At 44.1% G+C, this 27,408-nt stretch overlaps 1 protein-coding gene across 1 annotated transcript in view; it reads right to left on the reverse strand.

Annotated features, from left to right (window-relative positions):
* The window catches only part of SLIT3 (slit guidance ligand 3), a 598,986-nt gene that overhangs the window by 208,750 nt on the left and 362,828 nt on the right, over window positions 1-27,408 (reverse strand). The gene's annotated exons all lie outside the window — the stretch shown is intronic.

Raw genomic sequence — 27,408 nt, forward strand, 5'->3', positions numbered from 1 at the left:
TTCATTATTTTAGAACACAAAAACCTTTGGATATTAAGGTAAAAAAATTACCTACCCAGACATAATCACTGTTACCAATTAGGAGTAATATATATAAATTTCACCAATATGATCTCATAGTATATAGTCTGTTATAACCTCTTTTTTCACTTATTATATTGAGAACATCTGTTCATGTTATTAACACCACGTCTATGCCAACATTTTTAATGGCTGTATATCATCCAATTGTATAGATGGCTATACGTTCCCACATTGATGGGTATTTATTTATATATTCATTTGCCATTTAGGGAAACACTAGGATGAATTTTCCTGCCTCCTGCACACTTTAAGGACACTTCCTTGGTATAAAGTCCTATAAGGAGGATGGGCTGGGTCACAGGATAACACGTCTTTAATTACTGAGTTGTCCTAAGACAGACTGTACCAGTGGACGCTCCCACACTGATTTTCCACGGGCACCTAACAAAAACCTATAGATGACTCCAAATATATTTGGAAAGAGAGGTCAGATAACCATCTTCCACCCCGGGCCGTCTAAACCAACATTTTGCAAGGGAGTAGGAGAGAAAATAGAAAGCAGAAGAGAGGTGTCCACTTTTCCGCTCTCACCTGCTGAGACGAGCAGCCGCACTCTAAGGGGCCAGCTGAAACTCGAGACACTAGGGGATTGTCTGGGGCCACTGTTAGGCCCCAAGGCAAGGCTCTGAGTTAGGACAGAATGCAGATATGAATCCTAGTGACTTCTAGGGCTGAATAACAGGGTGCTCCCCATCTCAAATCCAGTTTCCTCTGTCTGCAAATGATGTAAGTACATTTAGATGCACAGTGAGCCCCGTTGCAGGCTCCCCCGGCCAGGCCTGATTCAATGAGCAGGGCTCCAGCCTGGAGTCGGGGCACTGAACAAAGCCCACGATGACAGCAGAGGTCAGGCAGTGTCACCAAGGCCACTCCTCTGCTCTCCATCAGCCTCCAGGAGAAGGGGGCCCAGGTCCTGTCATCCGACTAATGCAATTTCCACCAGGCATCTGGGCTGTACCCAAGGCTCCAGCAGCCACAATGGGCCCAGTCTTTTCTGCCAAGTGAAGGCTGGTCTCCAGGACAGCAAGCCCCTGCCCACTACCCTCCCAGGCTTGGCTGCTATCTTTGGCCGCTCTGGGAAACTGCTCAGGCCACACTTCTGGCAAACTGCGGATGATCAGAATCAGGGACAGGAGGTGCAAACAGCAGAGAGGTTCAGAACTGTCAGCTCTAACCAGGCCCAGAAGCCGGAAGAAGGGGGACATATTCCCGTAATGCATTAACCCTTTGAGTTTAAGGCGCTGAAACATACAGAAGGAATAGCAATTGTACGAAGGTTCTGATTTGCAGTACGATGGGATGAAGAGAGGAGAGCAATATTTAAGCCGAAAAATCTGGTGGAGTAGCTGGGAAATCTCCCACAAAAGCAGTCACACAGGCAAAATCCTGCACTTGGGTGGGACTGCCACTTGGGTTCCTCTTCACTATTTTCTGCTGTAAATACACGCAGTCTTGCTCCCAGTTTGAGGAGCCCAGATTAGGGCACAGCTTTCCTTCCACCTCCCTGCCATGACTTTCCTCCTGCCGCAATTGAGCAACACAGCAGATTGTAGGGAATTTATCTGCTCCCCATGACAATCTGCTTGTAAATTTTATTAATTTTATTTTCCATTGAGCCTCTCTTCTCCAGCTAACAATCCTACTGCCATCCATCTGCAGGATTGTATATTGATTTCATAAATACCTCCAGTGGGCTAACAAACTGACAGCTTTAATGGTGTTACTGATGGGGCGTGGAGGAGGGTTCAGGGCTGGGTGCTTCATTTTCGGTAACTGTCCCTTCACAGTGATCTCGGGGCCTTTGTGAGGGTTCCTAATAGTGTGTTTATCTCAGCGTGATGCCAGAGCATGGAACTATTGCTAAGTAGTATCCTTGCGAGAGACAAGAGCCACCATTTTCAGCTGACACTTAAATAAAAATAACAAAATCTATCCGAAGGGCCCAAGAGCCTAGTTCCGGCCAATTGCTCGGTGGGGTTTTGGTGCCTCACCTTTCCTAAGGGAAAATGCTTGGAAGTGACCAGGGAAAGGTAACTGCTTTTTTTCAAATGTTAGATGAAAGACATAAGGTTGGAGTCTGGTGGGAGATTGAGAGGTGCTCTGGGATTTTCTGGGGAAACAAAGGCGCATGGCTGGGGGGAAAGGCTTTCTTGGTTGGGAAGTGGGGCTCTGGATCAGGATGTCTTTTTAAATCATTAGGACTCCGAAGGAAAGGAGAACTGCATTAGCTAAAGTGCATTCTCCTGCTTCCGGAAAATGATTAACCGACTGATTATTCCATCCCAAAACACAAGACCAAAGAGGACTTATTAAGGAGACACGAAGTCAAATAGCAGTTGGCAAGAACCAATATATTCCCCTTCCAGCCAACCCTCCCCAACCCTTTTTAATTTACTAAAATGCTTTGGACGCAGATTAACTTTCTTCACAAATTTATTATTGCTTCATCTACCTTGAAACGGGAACTGCAGACACTTTGATAAATGGATTGAAAGGTTGTCTAGTTCCTACGGAGCTTTTGAAATGCTTCCCGGGCTCTCCCTGCAATGTCAGACAGGCTTTGTTCTCAGAGCATGAGTGCTCTGCGTGAGTGACAGTCCCCACCTTCACCCCCACTCCTGCCCACCCCGTGTCTACCAGTTAAGATCGCCAGACGAGGAGCAGGAAAATGGTCTCCTCTTTGCTCTGGAGGGGACAATGTGCTCGTTTCGGTCACAATCGTGCTACCAGGAAGTCTTATCTGTTCAATGGCAGTTTGTGGGGGGATTTGCTCTAGAACGTTGATCTCAAATTATTTAGAAGCTACAAAATGGGACTTGGAAGCTCTCCCAAAACTTGGGGAATTCTTGTTTCTGAAGTGGGTTTCTTACTAGCTCTATGATCATGCAAACTACTGAAATGCTCTATGCCTCACTTTCCCCATCTTTACAGTGGGGCTATTTATTTTACTGACCTCATAGGTTAATCGTGAGGATGAACCGAGCTGATACATGTGCACTTTGTGCAGCCCCTGGAACCCTGCAGGTATTCAACGAATGGCTACGTTTATTTTGAACTTTCCCCCCAGTTAGCCCTGGATTTACATTGCTGAAAACATCCTTTATCACCCTCATCCTCAGGATATTTGCCAACAATTCTGCAAAGAATAGAAGACATAAACATTGCTAATATTCTTTCCATAAAATCTGAGAGAGGTATTAAAGTTTCCCTCATCTATCACCTAGAAAGGAGTATCCATATTGATTCTAGATTCTTTTGGATGAAACAGGAGAGCTTGATTCAGGAGAAAAGATCTGTCTTAGGTTGGGCTCTCTCAGAAGCACCCAAGAGAAATACAAATTCCCTAGCTCTGCCTGCTCTTCATAAGGCTGGACGAGGTGACTCCAGCAACTCAAGGACAGATTGCTGAAGAGGTTCCCAGCCATGACCTTTGGCAAAGTCCAAAGAAGCAGGAGACGAGAGCCAGTGCCAGTAAAGGGGGCCCAAGGGATCCAACCCAAAGTATTCATGAGAAGGCTTCGAGGACAGTTCTCCTGAATCAGGAAGTTCTCAGAAGATTAAAAAAAAAAATCATTTCTGAAAGATGACATGTCCAGGACCAAGGATCAAGAGGCCACAGGGGAAGCTAACTGACCAAAGAAAACTGGAACAACCCAATCTGGTACCTTCTTTACCTCCCCAAACTCCTTGCACTGAGACCAATCAGGTGCAGTTTTAGTAACATTTTTTTAAAAAACCATCAACTGTTGATTAGCCAAACTAAAAGAAGGGATGATCTTTGTTGTTGTTAGTGCCGACAATTCCAACTCCTAGCAACCCTGTGTATAGCAGAACGGAACCCTGCCAGCTCTTTCTGCATCATCCTCCCATCTTCCAGCACTGTAGCAGACAATGTTCTGCTGCTATTCATAGGGTTTTAAGAGTTAACTATCTTGGAAGTGGGTAACCAGGTCCTTTTTCATACTCTGTCTTAGTCTGGAAGCTCCGCTGAAACCTGTCCATCATGGGTGACCCTGCTGGTATTTGAAATACCAGTGGCATAGCTTTCAACATCATAGCAACACACAGAGGCCACAGTGTGACCACTGACAGACGGGTGGTGTGGTTCCCTGACAGGGAAACAAACCTGGGCCACAGTGGTGATAGTGCGGGATCTTAACCACTAGACCACGAGGGAATGATCTAAAAGTATTTGTATTTGGAACCCTTATTGGATTTGGGATCGGGGCAGTGGATTCTGATTCTCTTTGGTGTGAGTATATGTTAAAATTACTTTCCCTGTCACTGCCTAGTAGGAGGAAACCTGCTCATTGATGCAGTAGGTATCAATCAGAACTCATATAGGGATTTTTAAAATTTCTGATGAATAATCCATGAATCTAAAATTTCTTGTACTCTCAATGTTACATCCTATACAAAGCTGAACCCTGCTCCCCCCACCCCCAACTGCTAATATATAGTAACTGTGACACATCACTCTGCTCTAGGAACCAAAGAGAAAGATATTGTTTTGCTTCCCTTATTTTATACAACAGGAGGGACAGACACGCAGGAAAAATTGTTCCCTGGGGATTTTACAATGTGGACTTCAGGGAGGACTTATCTTAAATGGTAAATCTCTTCTGCAGGCAGTTTATCTTAATAAGCAAGATTAGATGTTTACAGTTGGGTGACTGTCAAAACCAAATGAGTCCCAAGCATATGTCCCGGCTGAGAAGCCCTGGTACCTCCAGCTGGTGTCTAGTCAATGGCATCCTTTGTCCGATGGAGATTACAATGGAATAACTGAATCATTGCCTGAAAGAACCATCACCTATCTCAGGGATCCAGAGAATCAAAGCATCAATGGGGGACAAAAAACACAATTATTTCCCACTGCTCCAGTCGGGTTTCTGAATATTTCATTGCAGCAGGAGTTTATATTGCTTGCTCCCTTGATGTTAAAAAGTTACTGAATGAAAGACATCAATAAGAGCTCCTTCTGTTTTGCCTTCTCTGACAAGCTCATTAGAAAAGTCCTAGTCATACCATTCAGATGTTTCATCCTGGTGGATGAAATGTCAGTTCAGATTCTCATTTCACTCAAGAAGAAATGAACTGAGCACTTACTATGTGCTACACTATGTTACATGTTGAGATACAGAAACCAACAGAACCGAGTTTCTGCCCTCCTGGAGTTTGCATTCTCTTTGACCCCAGACTCAAAGAAACAGATCCCTTTACACACACGGAGGCAAAACAAACATCTAGACACCTCAAAAGTATGAGCTGCAATTTGACTGCTTTTTCCTTTTCAACAAGAAGAAAGCCTGTCTCTAAATTTACACTGCAGATTGTTCTTAACCACCAAGGAAAATAGTTCACAGCTTTGTTTTACTCAAGGCCCAAAATCTTTTCAGTTTTTAGGGAAAAAAAGGGGAAAGATGCCAATCTCAATCACTGGGACTTGCAGGGATGCAGGCTTGTTTCTTCAAGTACTTTAGTTTTGTCTTTCAAAGTGGACAGTTTGATAAAAATCGGGCCAGTTGGAAGAGGTTATTAAGGGCAGGTGGGGCGCAGGGCAGCTGTTCTCACAGTGCGGCTCATGGGCTACCCGATCGGAATTTACTGATGGTGCTTTGAAAAAATACAGATCTCGGTTTTTAAAATAATTTAGATATGATAATGGCATTGTGGGTTATGTTTCCTTCCATTTATGTCTTTATCTTTGAGAGATACATACTAAAATAATTAAAGATGAAATGATGATGTCTGGGCTTCACTTAAAAACAATATAGAAGAGGGGGAAGTGGGCAGAGGTATAGATGACACAAGATTGGCCATGAATTGACACTTATTGGAGTTGAGTGATGCGTACAAAGGGGGTTCGTTTATAATCTGTGCTTGACTTGTATATATGTGTGAAATTTTCCATAATAAAAAACACTTAAATGCAGATTCCTGGGACCCATTCCAGACCTACTGAATCAGATACCCTGGGAATGGGCTCTGGAGTCTAAACTTTGAGAACATGGGTAGAATGATTAGCGCACGGGATTAGGTGAGAAGTTCACATGCCAGCTGTGTTACTTAATGGGCTGTGTGTCTTTAAGAGCACCAATTCAATTCTCTGAGCCTCCACTTGTACTTCTGTGAAACTGGGATAAGCGTCACGGATAATAGACAAGCAAGTGCTTTCTACACTATACTGCAGTATATAAAAGCAAATCACTACCTTCATTTTATCAGCATGAAGTTAGCAAATGCAGCATCCTACTACCCTAAGTATCTATTCTGACTTTAGGGAAAATCTTGGGTCCAAGATGCAAAGGCCTCTTGTGTCTCAGGTTTGAGTCTGCTGGTGCTGGGCAAAATGGCTATGGGTTAGACAGAGTCACAGGGGAGGGCTGAAGCGGGGCAGAGGAACAACGTCTAATCTGCATTTTAGAAAGCCACTCAGAGGCCCAGTTTGAGGCTCTCTTAGAAGGGGTAAGGGTCCATGGATGGTTATACCCGTCCCTGGGATCCCAGACGTATGGCAGAAGAAAACCAACCACTTCACCCTGGGACTCTCCCAAACCTGTAGGGGAGACTAGCTGACTGGGATTAGGACACTTCTAGTGGGGCCTCACAGACCAGTGATCGCCTACAGTTTTCCAGAAGGGCTGCAGTCTAGGGGAGAAGTCACTGGCAGGCAGGTAATGAGCAGGACTGAGCAGCCAGGCTGAGAAGTGGATGGAGAGCTGTGACGAGGAGGAAGGCCTGGCGATCAAACACAAGGGAGCTAAGGATCCCTTGGAAGGACTGAGGGCTGCAAGCTGCTACACAGGCTGCAAATGGAGCTGGGGTTATTGGTTTGCTCGGTTGTTACCAACGTGGGCCCCCTTTTTGTCTCTTTGTGGGCAGATGTTCTAGGGATCACAAACTCAAATGTATGACGGGTTATGCAGGTTACAGTCAATGAGTAAAGCAGCCTGAATGTGGACAATAAAAGTAGGGCGGGGGCGAGCTGGGGGAATGCAGGGCCCATCTGAATTAATTTCCCCCAAATTAAAAACCACCCTCTGTGCTGGCCAACAGAACACTTCAACCTAGGGCTGAAGGGTGCAGAGGCCAACGCCCCTCCAAGGGATATCTGCTAATTCTAGAACAGTGCTGTCCCACAGAAATATAACATGAGACACCTATGCAATTTAAATTTTTCCATTAGCTGCATTAAAAACAGTAAAAAGAAATAGTTCAAATGAATGTTAATAAAGTATTTTATTTAACCCAATATATCCAAAATATTACCATTTCAACGTGTAATCAATATAAAAATTTATTAATGAGATACTTTACATTCTTCTTTTATACCAGGTCTTCAGAATCTGGTGTAGTTTATATACATCTCACTTGGGACTGGCCACATTCCAAGTGCTCGATAGCCACACATGGCTAGTGTCTATCACACTGGATGGTGCAGTTCTAGGATAAGGCTAGGAGCTGGATGCTGTAGCTCAGAGCCCACTCACTGCCAAGAGAGGGAAAGAGTTTTAGGTGTTGGAACCAGTCTAAAGGAGCCCAATGTGGGAGTCCTTGGGGGGTTTGGGTATAAAATAGGAGGGAAGACTCAAGGGGAGCCATTCAATGTAGAAACCTTTGGATTTAGGGAAGTAAGCCATGGCTTTAAATATTCCAGTCATTCAGCCTTCCCTCCTATGAGCAGCCATAAATCCTTCCAGCCATAAGATTTATTTTATTTTTTTATTTTTTTAATTTTTTGTTTATTGCAGGAACATTGGTTTATAACATTGTAAAAATTTCAGGTGTACATCATTGTACTTCTATTTCTGCATAGATTACATCATGTTCACCACCAAAATACTAATTACAACCCATCACCACACACATGTACCGAATTATCCCTTTCACCCTCCTCCCTCCCCCCTTCCCCTCTGGTAACCACCAATCCAATCTCTGTCCCTATGTGTTTGTTTATTGTTGTTATTATCTACTACTTAATGAAGGAAATCATATGGTATTTGACCTTCTCCCTCTGACTTATTTCACTTTGCATTATACCCTCAATGTCCATCCATGTTGTCACAAATGCCTGGATTTCGTTTCTTATGGCTGAGTAGTATTCCATTGTGTATATATACCACATCTTCTTTATCCATTCGTCCCTTGATGGGCACTTAGGTTGCTTCCAAGTCTTGGCTATTGTGAATAACGCTGCAATGAACACAGGGGTGCATGTACCTTTACAAATTGGTGTTTTCAAGTTCTTTGGATAAATACCCAACAGTGGAATAGCTGGATCATATGGTAGTTCTATCCTTGATTTTTTGAGGAATCTCCATACTGTTTTCCATAGTGGCTGCACCAGTTTGCACTCCCACCAGCAGTGCATGAGAGTTCCCTCCTCTCCACATCCTCTCCAACACATGTTGTTTCCTGTCTTGTTAATTATAGCCACTCTGACGGGCGTGAGGTGATATCTCATTGTAGTTTTGATTTGCATTTCCCTCATACTTAAGGATTTTGAACATCTTTTCATGTGTCTGTTGGCCATCTGTATATCTTCTTTGGAGAAATGTCTGTTCAGGTCTTTTGCCCATTTTTTAATGGGGTTGGTAGTTTTTTTGTTGTTGAGATGCATGAGTTCTTTATATATTTTGGAGATTAAGCCCTTATCAGAAGTATGGTTTGCAAATATCTTCTCCCAATTGTTAGGTTGTCTTTTTGTTTTGTTGATGGTTTCCTTTGCTGTGCAGAAGCTTTTTAGTTTGATGTAGTCCCATTTGTTTATTTTTTCTATTGTTTCTCTTGCCCTGTCAGACATGGTATTTGAAAAGATGTTGCTAAGACCGATGTCGAAGAGCGTACTGCCTATGTTTTCTTCTAGAAGTTTCACAGTTTCAGGTCTTACATTCAAGTCTTTAATCCATTTGGAGTTAATTTTTGTGTGTGGTGTAAGGTAAGGGTCTACTTTCATTTTTTTGCATGTGGCTATCCAGTTTTCCCAACACCACTTGTTGAAGAGACTTTCTTTTCTCCATTGTATGTTCTTGGCTCCTTTGTCAAAGATTAGCTGTCCATAGATGTGTGGGTTTATTTCTGGGCTTTCGATTCTATTCCATTGATCTGTGTGTCTGTTTTTGTGCCAGTACCATGCTGTTTTGGTTACTATAGCTTTGTAGTATATTTTGAAATCAGGGAGTGTGATACCTCCAGCTTTGTTCTTTTTTCTCAGGATTCCTTTAGCTATTCGGGGTCTTTTGTTGTTCCATATAAATTTTAGGATTCTTTGTTCTATTTCTGTGAAAAATGTTGTTGGAACTTTGACAGGGATTGCGTTGAATCTATAGATGCCAGCCATAGGATTTAATTTGAGTTTTTCTGAACCAACACTCTTCCAGGGCTGGCAGGGTTAACCAATGCTTCCAGCCCAAACAGAAGCTTTCTTCATTTAATTATCATATGCAACTCCAACTAAGGCTCTTTGTGTTCATGAAACAGCATTACAATTGACTGATCATCTCCAGCAAATGGTACAGAGCCTGAGCTTTTCAACAGCTCACTAATCCCTGGGATTATCACAATTCAGCAACAAGGCAGTTACATCAGATGGGATTGGGGAGCTCTCATTATCAGCCCAATTGTGCTTTCTGTTCTGGTCCAGATTTCCTTGTGTCACTACGTGGTCCAGGAAACACCACTAGGATTCCAACTACCGGCATCTGACTCGAATCTATGCATCCATCACGATGTACCCTCCAGGGAGTATAACCACAATTTTGGCGTCCTTACATCACGTGCAGAAATCTGATGCTGAAAATCATCTGATGATAAGCATCTAATTATGTACCTGAGATAGTCGACTGCCAATTTTTAGGCCCAATGAGATGTTTTGGTTTAATTTATCAATCTTGGTTTGGGGAAGAGGGGTCCACCTGGTTCAAAAGGATGGAGACAGGTGTTTTCTTTTTTTTCTTTGTTTGAAGCTATGGGTCTGCCCAACGGAGTCTGAGAAAGGGAGCCCCTTTCTGTGCAATCCATTCTCCTCCTAGGCTGACATCCTGTGCCCCTCCCTCCTTCTCCTCTGTCCCTCTCCCTTGGCAGCCCTCTGAAGCTTTCATCCTAATTTGATTGTCGTAGCTGACACTGTCAATCTGAAATCCAGTAGCATGTCTAATGCTGGCTGGACAAGGGGAATGCAGGGGGAGTTGAGGGGGAGGCAAATTCATCTTGAGAAGTAGCTTTACGTAAATCGATCCTTTGGCCAAAAGCTGGAGCCAAGCATTTGCTGATTAATTGGAGGAGCGTCCTTGTTCCCGTGTCTTCTTTAGAGAGATGGCCCAAATTGAGTCCTCTCTTATTCACAAAGACATTCCCGTGCCAAAAAGCTTTTGCAATTAGGAGATGAAACCTTGTGAGCGAGGGGGAGGTGGCTGGGGGCAAGGGGATGTTTCTGGAATTGTTCTGAAATGAAGTGTGTGCATTTGGCCTGCTTCGTGATTAATCGCTGACCTTGGCACCCTCATTTGCCACCCAGACAGCGTCCTGATAGCCTAGGTTCTCAGGCATCATATCCCAGAGGTGAAGATCTGCTTGTGCAATAATTAGCAAAAATTAAGGGGGTGGAGAGTGTGCTTTCTAACATGTTTTTCTTGTGGATTCCAAATTTATATTTTCAGTTACCCCTTGGGCCCATTTCTGTCGGCATCAGGAAGGAGGGAGTGAGTCTGTGACTGACTCAATCTCTTTTCTATGTCCTCTCACCTTTCCTGAAAAAGCAAGCTCAAGCAAAATGGCAGATCATCCTCCAATGTGGTCCTTTCAAATCAATTGCTGTTCCAGGGTGCTGTTTAATTTGACTTGACCAAAAAGGTAAGACAAATTAGGGAGCTGAGCACAGGTAGACGTGAGCTTGGATCTGAAGAGACTGCTTGTTTCTTCTGACTACACGCTGACCAGAGGTTGAGCAGGTAAGGTACCGTGGTCTTTTCCACTGGCCCCCTCCCTAGATTACTAGTTTCATGTGCTCAGAGACTTTTGCTAAACACGAGGCCTGACGCATAGCTTACAAAATATTTGTTGAATGGATAAAAAAATAAGTGAAAATGATTTCATGCCATTGCCTGGTTCATGGATGATCAAGAACAAATCTCAAGCTATGGGGATATTTTTTCCAAGTCTAGTTCGTCTCTCTAGATTATAAAAAGCTCTTGCCCTAGTCCTCCACCCTTCTAACTCCACCTCCCTGCTGGAGTATCATGCCTGTGAACTAAGGCCACTGGAACAGCCTTGCATTTTAAGGAGCTGCATTTAGTGTCTCCAACTGAAAATGGTGTAGTGAGCTCAGCTGGAGCGTGGGAACGAGCAGTTATATTGGGAAGGTAGGCTAAGTAGACAAGTGATTAGGTTTTTCGGAATAGAGTTTAAACCCGGCCTGAAAGGATACCCCAGATTTGGAAAATAGATTCAATCCAGAAAGGGGCCATGTGCCTGACAACGTTTCATCTCCCCCTGTCTGAATTCTGGCACTCGTTGAGACAAGGATAACATAGATAATGAAACCCCCGGGTGTAGGAGACACTTTTAGCATCAAGCTCCAGGAGATGTTAGAAGGAGATGATTGACAGTGAGAAAGTTTTGATTATCCTTGTGATAATCTGCTCTGTGATCAGTCTCCCCCCTGCCAAACAGTCTAAAAGATCTGGAAACCCTCATGGAGCTGGAGGATTAGTAGAAGTCACATAGCAGTGGGAGAGGAGGATAGGGAGGTGGGAAGGAGAGAGGCAGTCCAGAGGGCTAAGCCACTGTAGTTTGGGAGCAGTTGAAGCCACTTCCCAATTTCTACCCCGCGTAACCTTAAATGTTCAACTTGATCATGAGGAATGGATTTTCTGAACACTCCTCTGGATCCTCAGTGTGTGCCTGACCCTAGACTAACGTTCTGCGGACTGAACAACTCCTCCCTCCACACTAGGGGATATAGCACTGGGGTTACTCTTCTGTTTTACTGAAGCAATGGGAGCAGGCAGAGGCAGGGTGGGGGTGGGTGGAGAGGGGCTATGCCTTGGGCTGCAGCTGCCCAGAGGTTGGAACTCTGAATGCGGGGCTGCAGCTCAAGGAAAGGTGGCTTGTAGATTCCTGTTCTTTCTTGTAACTTTTCAGAACCCCATTAAACAAGTGAAACCTCAGTGGTGAAGGTGAGATGCTATCCTCGGGCCATCTGCCAACAAAATCAATGTGGCTTCAGAAAGGCTCAAAATTATCTTCTGCTGAAGCAGGAAAGCAATTCAGCGAGAGCTCAGCACCCTGAGTTGCAAGGCCAGCTTCTTGGAGCTCAGTGCTGGATGAAGTATATAGCAGCTTAAGCCATTAAGCTACGTTAATTCTATGGAAGGACATTTCTCATCATGATCCCCTGCACTATTTATTGTTCCATTCAAAGCAATTGCAGTTATCACTAATAACTCACACCTGTGGCTGTCCTGGTATTGACTAAGGGAGAATAGATGCTGTTCTCTTGCTTATTTATGTAAAAATGGATGCAGTTCAATAGATTTACACCAAGTTTGAAGTTAACACTAATATTTAATCCCAGACCTGCTTCTGGCCATTTAGCTTCAAAGGCACTAGACAACGGATGTGAGCACCGGGAAAACCCAGCGAACTGCAATGATGAAATTAATTAGTGATGAATGTGAGACCACTGCCACTAGTCTTATGCCAAATACAATAAACTCCCCTGTCCCAGGTAAAGAGAAAACGACCTCCATGGTAGGAGGTGAGGGAAGAGGGAAGAGATAAAGGAGAGACTTCTTCTGAAACACCTCCATTGCCTCTCCGAGACTGTTCATTGACTATATAGCCTGAGCCATACTCTTCCTGGTTAACTCAACTCCCTTCCTTTCATATCTGACCCCAGAAGTCCTGCATAGGGTCAAGACCCCAGGAGGCAGTGAGGCACAATACTGAAAGCATGGCTCAGGAGCCTGGAAGACCTCAGTGTGAATTCCAACTTTGCCTCTTGCTCACTGTGTGACTTTGTGTGAGTAGATTACCCTGTCTGAGCCTCAGTTTCCTCATCTGTAAAATGAAGACAATGAAAATACTTATGTCAGGGAATTATTATGAAATGACTAATGAATTTAGAGCTCTTTGCACGTTACCTGGCTCATGATAAACACTTAATAAGTACTAATTATTATGAGTACTTGCATCTGTTCAAGTCTGCATTCAAACACTATGAGAAGACAAGAAAATCCCTGCCTCCTTGTTCCAGAGAAGATTACACAAGAACTCTAAAACTGTAAAGCAGCAACTCCAGGTCAATTCCAAAGAAAGCAATAATTGGGTTCCACTCAGCATGCTGTGCCTCAAAGCTTCGCTGAGTCCTGCAGGGAGACTCAACCTCATGGAATCTACCAGGCTCTCCTGAGGATGGCGAGGGTGTGGCGGCGAAGATAGGGACATAGGTTAAGGCCACACAGGTCTCTGTAAACCCCCTAGGAAGCTGGCTGGAAATGGTTGTCAGTGCAGCCACTGCTGTGCAGAGAAGTTGGCAGGAGACTTCCACAAAGAGGAAGGAAAAGAAGAGCCTGACGGCAGCTGGTGGGACAGCTGGGAGGAGAGCTCTAAGACCACCGCCCAGGCAGAATTTAGTCTGGGAAGTGGCCTCATACAAACACGGGTTTGGGCTGAGAGCAAATGTTAATCCAGCCTCCTCTGCACAGACTCAGGACAAGACAAAGTATCCCTCCACCTTCCAAAGGGAGCTGGGGTCTTGTGTGAGCTTTGGAGGGGTCTGGAGCCACGCAGGAAAGAGCCCTAAGAGGAAAGGTTGAGATCAGTCAAGGTGGGAAGGTGAGTTGAATTTGCTGCTAACGCAAATTCCCTATGTTGTTACTTCTGAGAAGAGAATCCTTACTACCCTGTTAACACTGTTCTGGGGCTTACATTTCAGTGAAGGGTCATCATCAACAGGGTGACTACAACATACCCAGGGAGTTAGGTGCTGTGGGTCAAGGCTAAGAAAATGAGAAGACACAGTCGGTGGGAGAGGACAAAGTGGGACAGCAAGTATGATGTCACCTCTTAGGAAATGAACGTCACCTCTGCAAGTGGACTCGGCTACTCGAGGCAAGACACAGCAGGCCTCTGTCCTCTTTCTTGTCCCCAAACCCAGTGCAGGAGGCCGCTCCAAGAGTGAGGGGATGGAACCAGACAGTCAGCCTATGAGTGGTGTGGAGAGGCAGTCTGTGAACCAGAGATCATTAAAGTCAGTGGTTGATGGGCAGAAGAATCCAAGCAGAGAGGGAGGGAGGAAGGGAGAGAGAGAGAGAGGGAAAGATGGAGAAAGAGAGAGGGAAAGACAAAGAGACAAAGACCAAGAGGGAGAGAGATCCTGACATAGTGAGATAGAATAAAACTGGAGAGAACGGAAGAAAAAAGAAAGTCAGAGAGAAACACATAGACAGAGACAGTCATTTCACAGAAGAGACTGTGAAAGGCAGAGACACACAGAGAAAGAGAGAGGCACTGATATGAGACCAGGAGAAACAGGATGGAGACAGGGTCACACACACACAAGAGACACAGAAAGAGCCGGGCTGAGAGCACAAGAGACCGAGGAAAGCAAGAGGAAAGGATCAGGTGGGAGCCAGCAGGGGTCTGTGAGGCTGGTAGACTGAGATTCTTCTCCACAAGATCCTAGCCTTTGAGCTTTCCCAGGATGAGGGGACCAAGAACAAGAGGGGGTCCAAGGCTTCTCTCACATTCGACTTGGGAGGCTGCTCTGGGGAAAAGGAAGCGTCATCCTTGCTGTCTGGACCCTGCACTGAGCTCAGGCCTCCACCCCTCACCCCAGCCTTGTCCACCAAGATAATTCCCTGACCCCCAAGGAGGGGAGCTATCCGGACCAGGAGAAGGGGCTTCTGCTAAGCTCCGGTCTCCAGCGGTTCCACTTCCTGTCTCCCTCAGCTCCGGCAGCCAGACACAAGAGGTTTTAGCAGAGAAAACTTGCGGAGGTTTCAAACTTTTTACATTACAAAGCGAGTTTTTAAAAGCTCCATAAAATTTCAAGGCACATACTTAATGTTCAAATGGCAGAATATATCGATCCCTGCCCATCCTCTAGTATCTTAAGTTTACCCAGAGGACCATTTTATTTAATTAACTTGGTGCTTTATTAATATAAATATTCTCCTATTGATCATAAGAGGGCCTGACAGGCACTCAAGCTGGGTATACATCACCTTCCCTCCGAGCAGCGCCACTTAGAGGACTAGCTGGCTCGGAATCAAGAAGAGTGGCAAGTGGTCCCTGGAGACGTCAGGCGCGGATGAAGCTATAGCATTTTTATGGAGGGAGCCTTTTTTTTTTTTTTTTTTTAAAGATCCAGCTCCTCACTTCTCTTAAAGCAGAAAGCATATGGAAATGAGATATGAAAATAGTCTTGGCTTACACATATCAATTAAGCATGTCAATACCTTAATTAAATCGCTCAACTAACGAGATTTATACCAACGAATATGTTTTATAGTTATAATAGCTTTTTTGGCCACTGTTCAAAATGTCAAATAAATTGTGAAAAGGGGATTAAAAAAAAGACATAATTGACGTCCTGAAGCGAAGCCAGTTTTTTCTTCCTGCCTTTCTTTCCCCTTTATTCATGTGATTTGGGAGAATATATATAAAGTAATGGACCCCATAATGGATTGGCTTTTCAAGGGTCTTTTTTATCCTTCAATTCTAATCCTTCCTCTCAACTTTTCTAAGCCTCACACCACTGAGCCTGCGAACGCCCTCACTTTCTTCGGGTTCTTTGGAAGTTGTTCTTTTAATAACCTGCAACTGAGGCTCCCCGGTACACCCATAGAGAGGAAAACACCGCTGCCCTGACGACAAAACCCCAAACAAAACCGGGCATAAGGTTACAAGGCATTATTACTGAGAAGGCTATTACCATAACATCGAAACATCTGGGTGAAAGTATTCTTAACCTCTTATGTAAAAGCCAGACTAAAAGCCTATTTTCTTTAACTAAATAATGTGGCAGGAAAGCCAAGATTCTCGCTTCTCCCTTCTTAGACTCTTTCGGTCTCTGAGCTTCTCTAAATTATTTCTTAATCAAGTTATTTCTGTATATAACCACAGTCTATTTCCCTAAGGATGGAAACAAAGAGGAGACCTTCTAGACATGTACAAACACCAAAAGTGAAGACGAAACCAGTGAATAAGTGATGCTGGGCATTTGCACTACTGTCGTGGATTCTTCCCAATAAGTAACAGACAGAAAGAGCAACACTGTGAGCACTGCTGCGTGGATTCAGGGTTATTATTTACAACGGTGATTGCAAAAAAGAAAAGGAAAGGAAAAGAATATAAATTATTTTGGGGGCACTCATCTGAAATACACAAGCGTATTTGAAGTCTTGGTTAAACAGTCCATTTCTGAAACCTCAGCCAGGCCATTGCATTGAACGTTGCCCTAAACAGGGTGACAGGAGGCAAGAAGTGGGTGCCCTTGGATTTTTGTGTGCCCTGATTCCCCTGAGGCTCTGGTGTGTGAGGGCTGCATCTATGGCCTCTCATCCTTTCACAGCCAACCGCCTGCCAGTTCCTGGGGAAGGATGGCACCAAACAGGCTCCAGAGAGATGCAAGAACCGGGTCAGTCCTCCCAGTGTGATTCCCTCTACTGACATGATCTGGCTAAGATTAGGGGAAAGGACCAAGCACCCCGATCATTACTGGCTACTACTCAGGATGAAGCATCTTTGCTCAGAATCCATGATTCTCAACAAATTTTAGAGCTAAAAGATCTAACTTTCTTGATCTACAGATGGCAAAACTGAGGCCCCAAAAGAGAGAGGACTTGCCCAGAGTCACACAGCCTGGGGCAAGAATGCAGGACCCTGCCTCTGTGGAGAAAGCTCCTGCCCACTGCGTGTGTTGTTTCTGTTTTATATAAAGAGGGCAGGATGGGAGGGAGGTCTGGGTGCAGTAGCTGTCATTTCTTTGGTTGCCAGAGAGCACCTGGCTGATCTGGCTAACTGGGTAACTATTCTCCCTCCTTTGCTATCTCTCTGCACCATGCCCTGCACATGTGGACAGCCCTCCTAATGCTCTGCCCACATTCAAAATGGGTAGTCTTTCTAGACCCATCCACCCATCCATTCTTCCAACCAACAAACATTTACTGAGCACCTACTATATGCTAGGCATGGTGCTAGGACCAGGGGATAGGTGGTAAATTAGCTCTTTGTTCATGGAGGTTATAGAATATAGGGAAGACAAACATAAGGAAATAACTGTAGAGATGAGCTTTTACAATTTAGACAGACATTATGAAGACGTAGAAGATGCTTGTATGATAGGAACATGTACAGTAAGAGAACTCAATCCATGCTAGGCGGCCAGGGGAAGTGAAGCTCAGATGGAGACATGAAGGCCAAGTAGGAATCACACAAGGGAAGAGTGTGTGTTGGTGGGGTTGGTGCAGTGGTTCTCAAAGTGCAGTCTCTGGACCAGCAGCGTTAGTATCATCTGGGAGCCTGTTAGAACGCAAATTCTCAGATGCAATCCCAGATGTTCTAAACGAGAAACTTTGGGGGTGGGGAACAGCCACCTGTGGTTTTTTGTTTTTCCAAGGGAAGTAAATTGTTTTTTTTGGTGGGAATTTAAGGACACAGAAGTAGAGAGAATAGTATAATAAACATCATCATCAACAATTATCAATATTTTACTAATGTCCTGTCATATATCTCCACCCCCCCTTCCTACATAACACACATTTTTTTTTTCTGTCTGGAGTATTTTAAAAGCAAATCTCAGACACCATATCACTTTACCAGTATATATATTTCAGTATGAAATTCTAACCAATAAGGACTTTTAATTTAACCATCTAGCATCATTACACCTAATAAAATTAACATAAGTCCTTGAAGTTCATTTGTAGTCAAGATCTAAACAAAGCTCAGCATTGCATTTCAGCCACCTGTGTTGTAATCCAGCCCTCGGGCGATGCTAATGCTAGGGAACCACTGGTGTAGAGCATGCTGGGAGAGGGAACCATGTAGTGAGGACTCCGAGTTGGTTAAGCATGCGCCCTGTTGGTTAAGCATGTGCCATGCACAATTCGAGAGGCCCATGGAGGCAAGGCAACTGTGGCTGGAATGGGGCAAGGGGAGGGCAGTGGCTGAGGGGAAGCTGGTTGGGAAGACAGGAGGAGGTGGTGGATGGGATCAGATTTCAACATGATCCCAGGATAAGGAAGAGCCACTGAAGGGTTTAAAATAGGGGGGAGGGCAGTTCTTCATTGACTGTTGATGTGAATCTCGCAACTACACCAGCGGACCAACAGGAACAGGCCTTCCTTATGCTGATTTGGAAAGCCAATTACAAAATAACTGATATTTTCACGAATTCACATTTCCATGTAAATTTTCATTTAAAAAGCCAGGCTCACTCTCTCACCATATGCCTCCTCCTCATTCAGTTCTCTGCAGCGAGGGATAGGCCCGGAGCCTCCCCACAGCGAGTGGGGCAGGAGATGAACAAAGAACTCGGAAGCAGCCAGGCTCCCTGGAGGCGCGAATCTGGTGCCCCTAGAACCTGAGTTCTTGCTTCAGCACGCTTTTCCCTCTCACGGCTTTGCTTGTCTTGACATTTTTTGATGAGTTATAAACCTATCAGCACCTCAGCATTTCATCAGAGGAGGGAGCTGGGTCCTGTTCTCCAGACCAGAGGGCTAAGACTTTGCCCCCGAATCCCAATACCACAGAAAGCCAGTGCAGGACCCCGAATCCCTTGCTCTTTGTTCTAGCTGCCCAGGTAAAAGGAGGACACTTGTGGGGAACATGGAATAATGACTTGGGGGTCGCAGGGCACTTGGGCCTGGTCCCACTGCTGTGGGTGCATGGCTGGAGCACACTGCCCTCTCACGGGCCCTCTCAAGGTCCGCCCACCTCTCTTCACCTCTGTTGCCCCTGACCCACCTCTACTATCTACCCCTTCCTACTCTCTGTAAACATCAATCACAGTAAACGGTGCTTCCTTCCAGCATGTTTTCATCTCGTTCAGTGGGTTTTAAACTGTTATTTAAATGCAGAATTGTCTTGTCGGTGAATGGGCATTTCCATAGTACAAAAAAAAATCACACTGCGGGGTGGCCCTGTGGCCTAGTGGTTAAGTTCTGCACGCTTCACTTTAGTGGCCTGGGTTTGGATCCTGGGCACAGACCTACACCACTTGTCAGTGTCCATGCTGTTGTGGCATCCCACATACAAAACAGAGGAAGACTGGCACAAACGTTAGCTCAGGGCCAATGTTCCTCAGCAAAAAAAAAAAAAAAATCACACTGGAGCTTCTCTGACTAAAGTGGGGGGTGACAGAAAAGCCCAGCTTGGTTGCACCCCCAATAACTTCAGGTACTTGAACCCATTTTGAACATTACCCACCTCTTCAGTTTACTCAGGAGGAAGCAGAGGCCCAGAGGTCAGGCCTTGTCTGAGGCACTCAGCAGGGAGGGCCCTGAAACCAAGGCCTTGTCACTCCTACTTCTAGTACCCGACTCCCTTCCACCCCTTTCCAGAAGCTTAGAGATGTTCTGAGTAGGGGGAGATGGTACTCAATGCAGACTCAAAGTTTACCTCATCAGGACTTGCTTCCTATAGTAACCAACATGGGGCCCACACATTCTAGATAAGAAAAACCACATTTCATTTCCCTCCTGGCCTCTCCTGCTAAGTTTGCTTGGGGTAGAAAACTAGAGAGAAGGTGAATAGTGAAACAAAAAACCCACATAGCCTAATTCTCCATTCCTGATCGTCAGTCTCTGTGTGCTCACAGCAGTGAATCAGAGCTCTCCTCAGAGAGGAAGCTATGAAATTTTAAATGTTCTGACTCTTACCTCCTCCGTGGGGCTAATCCAGAAAACTTTACTTTAGAAATAATAATAGTAATAGCAACGATAATAATACCTCGCACATACTTAAGCAGCACTTATCACGTTGCTAGCATTCTTCCAAGCATTTTAGCATAGCTTTCAATTTCTCTTTCCTATCAGGAGAACACAGAAAAAACTCCCAGACATCACTGCAAAATGCTAATTCCAGATTTGGGGGCAGGCATAATGGCAGGAGGGCAAATTGCTATGGGGATGATACGTCGTGATAGATATGTGTGCACAATTAGAGGAACTCATAACAAAAGGGGCCATACCACTGGTCTCTGGGGGAGGCCAGTGCCTCTGTGCCATAGTTTTGGCAGCCCAGGGGTGCCCTGGGCTGGCACAGAAGTTCTAGATAATCCTGGAGTTCCTCAATGTTATAATCTCACAACCTTCTTTAAAAAGAGAGAGATTTCCAGACCCTGCCTGCTGATGGGGACGCATCCATAGAGCACCATGAAATACTGGGAGTCATGGCTTTGTCTGCACTCCCATTTACAGAGATGAGCATTGGATGAGCACCTACTGTGTGCTCCCTTCAATTTCAAAAGCATGATGGGGCAGGTACTACTGTTCCGATTTTACACATAAGGAAAGCACAGTTCAAATAGGAAGCAACTTCCCCAAGGGCACAGAGCAAAGAGGAGTTGGGATTGAACTTGCCTGTCCTGCCCTGGCTAACTCACATTTACTCGGAAGAGCCTTGTTCATCACACCCAGTTAGAAAGAAGGACAGACTTAGGTACCTATGAGCACAGATGTCTAGTCTTTTTGACCTTGGAAAGAAGATGGTATCTTCTTAGTTTAATATTGTCAATTATTCTGGAGTTAAATAGTATTTTATTTCAACACATTTCATTTACTAGGGTCACGCTAAAGCTTTAGCATTACTGAGGTGCTGGGGGTACAAAAGAAGTTGAAGAGGCAGTCTCTTTTGAGAAGACTGACTGATGTCCCATGTCATGTAGCATACGCTTGTGCATGGAAGCTGGTTTCTGAGTAAACTTGGTTGAGTACTGAGTGTTAGATAGCAAATCATGAAGGGGGGACAGAGCTAAAGAAATACAAGGTCCTATGAGGACCCAGCTGGAGTGCTAGAAACAGCAAGCCCAGAACCCTGTTCTCAGCAAGTCCTAATTTCTGCCCCACATCCCTCAGAGCCTGCAGAAATAGGGGTAGCAGTGCATTTTCTCATAGGGAAAATATCGCATTCTCCTTGCCACCCTCTCCCTATATTTTAATGTTCAAGATAGGAAAGAAGAATGAAAAAAAAAAATATCTTAACACACGGTACCGTGCTATTATACTTAAAAATACAGAAAGGATTAAAACTGCCAGACCACATTAAAACTAATGACTGGTTTGGTATGACCCTTCCTCGCCTTGGCGTTGCCCATTGTCTCCAGCAATGAAGAAACATCACAGGCAATTTATTGGGAGTTATTCTCAAATGAATTGCATTTGCTGAGAAGAGCACATTTAGCATTTGGTGATTCATATGTGGGAAACATTATTGCTCTGGAAAAGAGCTTAGAATAAGTGAGATTTAGAGTCCAGGGGATAAAAAACCCAAGAGTTTAAGTTTAATTAAAAAAAAAAAAAGCATGCATTCATTATGTGTGTGTGTCTGTGTGTGATTATGGACTCGGAATCAAGGACTTCAAAAAGTCCTGTCTGGATCCAAAATCGTTCTCTCCACAGCGAGGACCAGAAGAAGAGGGTTGAGGGGAATTGTCTACATACTTTTTTTTTTTTTTCTGTGAGGAAGATCAGCCCTAAGCTAACATCTGATGCCAATCCTCCTCTTTTTTGCTGAGGAATACTGGCCCTGGGCTAACATCCATGCCCATCTTCCTCTACTTTACATGGGACGCCTGCCACAGCATGGCTTGACAAGCAGTGTGTCGGTGCGCGCCCAGGATCGGAACCTGCGAACCCTGGGCTGCTGAAGTGGAGTGTGCGCACTTAACCACTACACCACCGGGCTGGCCCCCATACACTTTTTTCAATAAAAAAATAAAATGGAGGAAAAGAAAAATACATGACCAAAACATATACTTTATAACTCTTGATATTTCTATATTTTAAATAATTTTGATTATTTGAATACTTTATTGTATTCCTTTGTATTGTATTGTATTCCTAGGTTATTTGTGTACTTTAAAATTAAAGGGAGTGATTATACTTTGAGGGCTCCCTTTTACTGTCCCTGGGAGCAAGGTGGGGATTTTTTACACTTTCTCATCAAGTATTTTAAGCCTCTGTTCTCCGAGCGGCTGGTGCCCTCGGCTCCGCCAAGCCCTGTGTCCGTGCAGAACCACTGCTGCGGGTGAGCTAGGAGGGCTGGCCTCACACTGCAAGGCAGCTCAGTGGAGCGTAACTGCCCGCTATCCTTTCTCCTCGTCTGTGTCGCTGGTTTATCAGGGCTCAAAGATACCCACAGCTTCCCAGTTAGAAGACCTTTCTTTCTTATTTCCTTCCACACCTGTATGCGTGCTGATGTAGCATCCTTCTTTTGAAAGTTATCTTTCTATTATATGGGTAATAGAAAAGATATCCTGACTATTTTAGTCAGAAGTTATTCAACAGTATTCAACCATGGTCACGTATACGCAAAGACAAGGCCAGGAGGTAGCATGCAAAAATATTAAGTACCATCAATTGTGAGTTGTGGGTTGCAAGAAAATAAGTGACTTTTTTTCTTCTTTTGGATGATTGGTCATATCCAATTTTGCTCTAGTGACTTCAGTGATGATATGATACATATAATAAAGAACTGTGTTTATTATTTCTTTTGAGCAATACACACAGAGGGCAGACATTTTGGGAGACATAGGAAGGTAGAAGCAATTACCTATAGTCCTGCCACTCAAAGTAACCACTGTAAACACTTTGTTTATTCTTTCAGTCTTTCTTCTGTGGATACGTTTGTGTTATATATGTTTGTATACACACACATAAATAAATATACAATATACATATTTAAAGAGAGAGAGAGAAAAGTTTAGCTTTGTACCCTTCTTTTTTCACTTAACATCCACCTCACAGCCTGGGTGGCTATGCACAGGGGCGGGAAGCAGACTGCATCGTACACCTTTTTCTATCTTTTGAATTTTGAGCCATTTGAATGTATTGATTATTTTAAAATAGATTAAAATAAAATCTAACTCCTTATTGTAGTAAGCATTTTCCATGCTATTGCATTTTGTATACTCATCTTTTTAAGTGGCTGCATTATATTCCTTGCAAACATTCTGGAAGAGACATTGACCTTGTCAGTCACCATATCAGTGGTGGCCCATCGCCTTGGACCTCCTGACCTTCTCACACCCTTGCCCAAGCTCTCCTCCTAATCTGCCTGAGTAGCATGCGGTCCACGGCTTGGTCTGTGGAGGACTGAGGGCAGGCTTCCAGCAGAGCTGATGTCATTCTGTGGGAATGAATCCTGATGTCAAGCAGGATGAGCAGTGGAGAAGGACGGAAAACTCCGAAGAGCCTGAGTTAATAGTGCCTCCAATTCCCAGACCTCTCACGGACCACACTGCTAAACTGAGAAGGGACACAGTGCCATGGATGGATCGCTCCTAAGGTGGCTCCAGGGACTTCGCCTTCCTTTTACAACAAGGGATTTTGGAACACCTATAATCAGAGTAACAAACGGTGCAAAGAAACACAGCAAGGACCTGCACACAAAAAAAGGAATTCTGAAGACCAGCAAACATGGCTTATTTATAGATCTTCCTCATCCTGAAATAATATAATAAAGCAGGCCAGATAATAAAGTTCACTGCAATTTTCCAGTCTTGATTACCCTATGTCATATATTAAGAATAAATAGTTCAACCTCTATTTCAAATGAAAATGCTTCCCAGTGGAAGACCTGTGGAGGAACTGCAGACATTTCTCACATAGAGGCACACACCTCACAAACTCTATGCAAGAGGCTCCCCAATGATGCTCATAACATCTACCCAACCTCTACCTGGACTTGCGACCTCCCTTACAGATATGAAGGTGATGTGCAAACCACATCAGGGTACTCACCCAGTCTTCTTGCCTTTTCTCCCAATACACTCAAGGGCTTTTCTATGCCAACTCTATCAGACACACAGGCATCTGTCCTCCCGTCACACATCCATCATGCCTGTATGTATATATGAATAAACAGCACCTAAGACGGCAAAGGATAATCCCTGAACTGTTCTCACACAGAGGATCAATACTTAGGGCATAGTTTTACTTCTTGTGGATTCTCCCTTTGCCTACAGCAGATGTTGCAAACTGGCTTGCACATTCTTTAAAAAAAAAAAACACCTGAGCCAACATTTCAAAATCAGGAAATTCATATAAGCATCTGGATTTTTGGCTGCTCTTGAAAACTCCAAATAACCATCAATTTGGGCCCTCTCTCCCATGGCACAAAGCTCGGTGCCAGATGCCCTCCGTGGAAGGTGCAGGCAATATTCATTTTGAGTTTGGCATCGTCCAGAGAAATCTCTGTTGCCTCCTAACATTAAGGTCCCTGTATCCACTGCCATTTGTCATCAGGCTTGCGTTGTTGTTTTTATCACAGAGAAACAATTTTATTATGCCTGCCCACTTCACTCAATTACTCTACTTTAAGGCATTTGAGTTGTAATCCCTGGCCTAGAGTTTTGAGAAGATTTATTTAGGCATTATAAGAAGTAAGAGACACAAAGAACAAAACAATGCCTTCCTCTTTCCTCCACTGTGGCGATTTCCTTAACTCAGCTTCTCCTAGCATCAAAACTGGGTTTCTGGTCTGGGTTTGGGCGTTCTAAGAGACTGAAGCTCATGGTCCACTGAGCCGAGACTCCGGACCTGTCTGTTGTCTGTCTAGACCAGGCTGCGCTGCCCAGTCTTCTCCCAAAAGAAGCCCCACCTCCTTTGCATGATCTGCCTTAAACCCATTAACTTAATTTGTCACAAATGTGCAGCATTCCCTTTCTTGTCAAACACGGGCAGATAGGTACATGATTTCAAAGCTGAGAGAAACATATAATCAAATGATTTTGTGCAGAACCAAACCATCTGGGCTGCAAACAAGCTTCTTAAAATAATTGTTTTCTCCCCTTGATGGTGGATCACATTAGAGTATTTAGCTCTTTGGCTGATTTAATCTAGCTACGTAGACGAAGTCTGTTTACTTACATGGTAATGAAACTGAAGGTTCAATGTAACTTACTCTCTGTTGTCATAGAAAAATCAACTTCAAGACTAAAATGTCTAAATGAGCAGAATTTCCATTACATTAGCTCACTCTGGTTGTTTAAAGAAATATTTTCATCCATAAACACACACAGACACACACACGTTTATATAATCACCTATACACATTTGTATATTTACACATTTATACACACACACGCACACACACATACTCGGCCATGCACCAGTGATGGATTAAACCATCACATGACACTTGCAAAGTCAGATGGAAATAACAAGTGGGTCTGTATACTTGATCAAAATGACCGCTGCAAATAGAACCTCTTTTAAAACACAGTTTATGCTTTGTCTCCTTAAGAAGGGCGTCTGGAGCCCTACCTATGAGACTGTGAGGGAAGTTACAGCCTTCATCCCTCTTTTGTAAAGAAAACACCAATGAAAATCCTAGACTCTGGGACATAGAGAGAGTGCAGCCTGATGTTTTACACCAGGTACAGAAGTAAAAGCAGAAAAAGCTGTGTTTAAAATCAAACAGCTTCTCCATTGGTTTGATGCAAGCCAGCCTCCCTGCTCTAGTCTTAACTCTCATCTCAGCCTGACTTCCCAAGACAAATAGTACATGTTAATTAAATACCAAATGATTATTTAAAACACTTTTGAAGGAATAATTATTATGTATGTAACAGATTCATGTATGTTAGACCTCAGTGCAGAAGTTTGGAATAATTTATGGGGCATCTGAGCTGTAGACACTGTCCTACTAGGTTTACCCTTCTCTGTACAGTCTCTAAATGCTGGTGTAACTAGCGCCCATTGGAGAACAGCTGCACTGTGGATTTAAACTTATTTTCTATGACTTTTCATTAGCTCCCAATGAGTATGCTTTTAATGAAGAGTCTCTGATTAAGAATGGGGTTTTGCAAAACCTAAATTAAATGCATAGCTTAGGAAATTTTTTTCTTGCAACAGTCTCACCACACGTTAAGTCTTGTTAGCATAATGAAAACACATGCACTCTCGCAATAAGAAGTGGCCGCCATTTCACCATCCTCTGGTTACCATTCTAAATAATCCCAGCCCCTGATTTCAGAATGGAGGACGTTGACATGAGATGGCATATTTGACGTCAGGAGTATAGCTGGGAAAGCCGGTAGTTTGGAGCAAGCAGATTCAGGTTCCTGTCTGAGCTCCATCACTTTTTAGAGAAACTTTTTCCTCACTGCGTCTTAGCTCCCTTGCCTCATTTATCTTAGATCTTGGAGAGGATTCCATATAATAATTTTAAAACTGCCAGAATCCTCGACTCCATGAGTAAATGCTGGCTGTGCTGGACCACTTTCAACTTTTTGAATTGACTTTTATTTGCACAACCACCACCACCATTTATCAAGCACTTAGTATGCACCAGTTTTTTCACTTTTTCTCCATTTAACAGACAAGAAAACCAAGGATCCCAGAGGTCTGGGAAGCCTTGTCAGACAGCTAGGGAGTGGGAGAGTGAAGAATTAGAACCAGACCATCCGAATTCCAAGTCAGCACTCCTGACCATATGCTGCCTCTGCACTTCCTCTCTTTCTCTTTTGGTTTCTCTCTCTCTTCCCATATATATTTACAGGGAGTTAGAAAAGTTTGGGTGTGTATTACACACAGACTGACCACTGAATGTGCATTATACCCTATAATCCTTAAAATGTCTCTATGATGTATTTTACAAATGAGAGAACTAGGATGCACGTACTTGCCTATGGCCCCTCAGCAAGTGGAAAAGTTGGGCTGTAAACCCATGTCCTACCAAATGAAAGCCTTGAACCTTCTGCACAGCTCCTCTGACACTGAGTCATTTTCAGCTCCATTGCTCTGGTCCTGCCTATCCTTTCCCCAAACTGCTCTCCCTCCTCTTTGTGCAGATCCAGACTGGATGCATCCAGTTCATTTGGCTTAAGGATTCCACGCTTACCTGACCGGTCTCCTGATTGGAGTTGCTCTTTTGTTTTCTGAAGCACCAAGAATCTAGAAGCTAAGATCAGCATTTAATTCTAGACTGGCTGCTATTGTTCCGAGTCATTGTAGGTCCAGTGCTTTTTTCTCCCTAATTAGACGGCAAGCTCCTTACCACTTGCCTGTACCTCCCCCACTGCACCCTGCTCAGTGCTTAGCACCTCCAGAGCTCAGCAGATACCCATAGTAATGCAACTGGCTGCTGCTG

This window comes from Diceros bicornis, chromosome 1, assembly GCF_020826845.1.
Source record: "Diceros bicornis minor isolate mBicDic1 chromosome 1, mDicBic1.mat.cur, whole genome shotgun sequence".
Classification (NCBI taxonomy): Eukaryota; Metazoa; Chordata; class Mammalia; order Perissodactyla; family Rhinocerotidae; genus Diceros; species Diceros bicornis.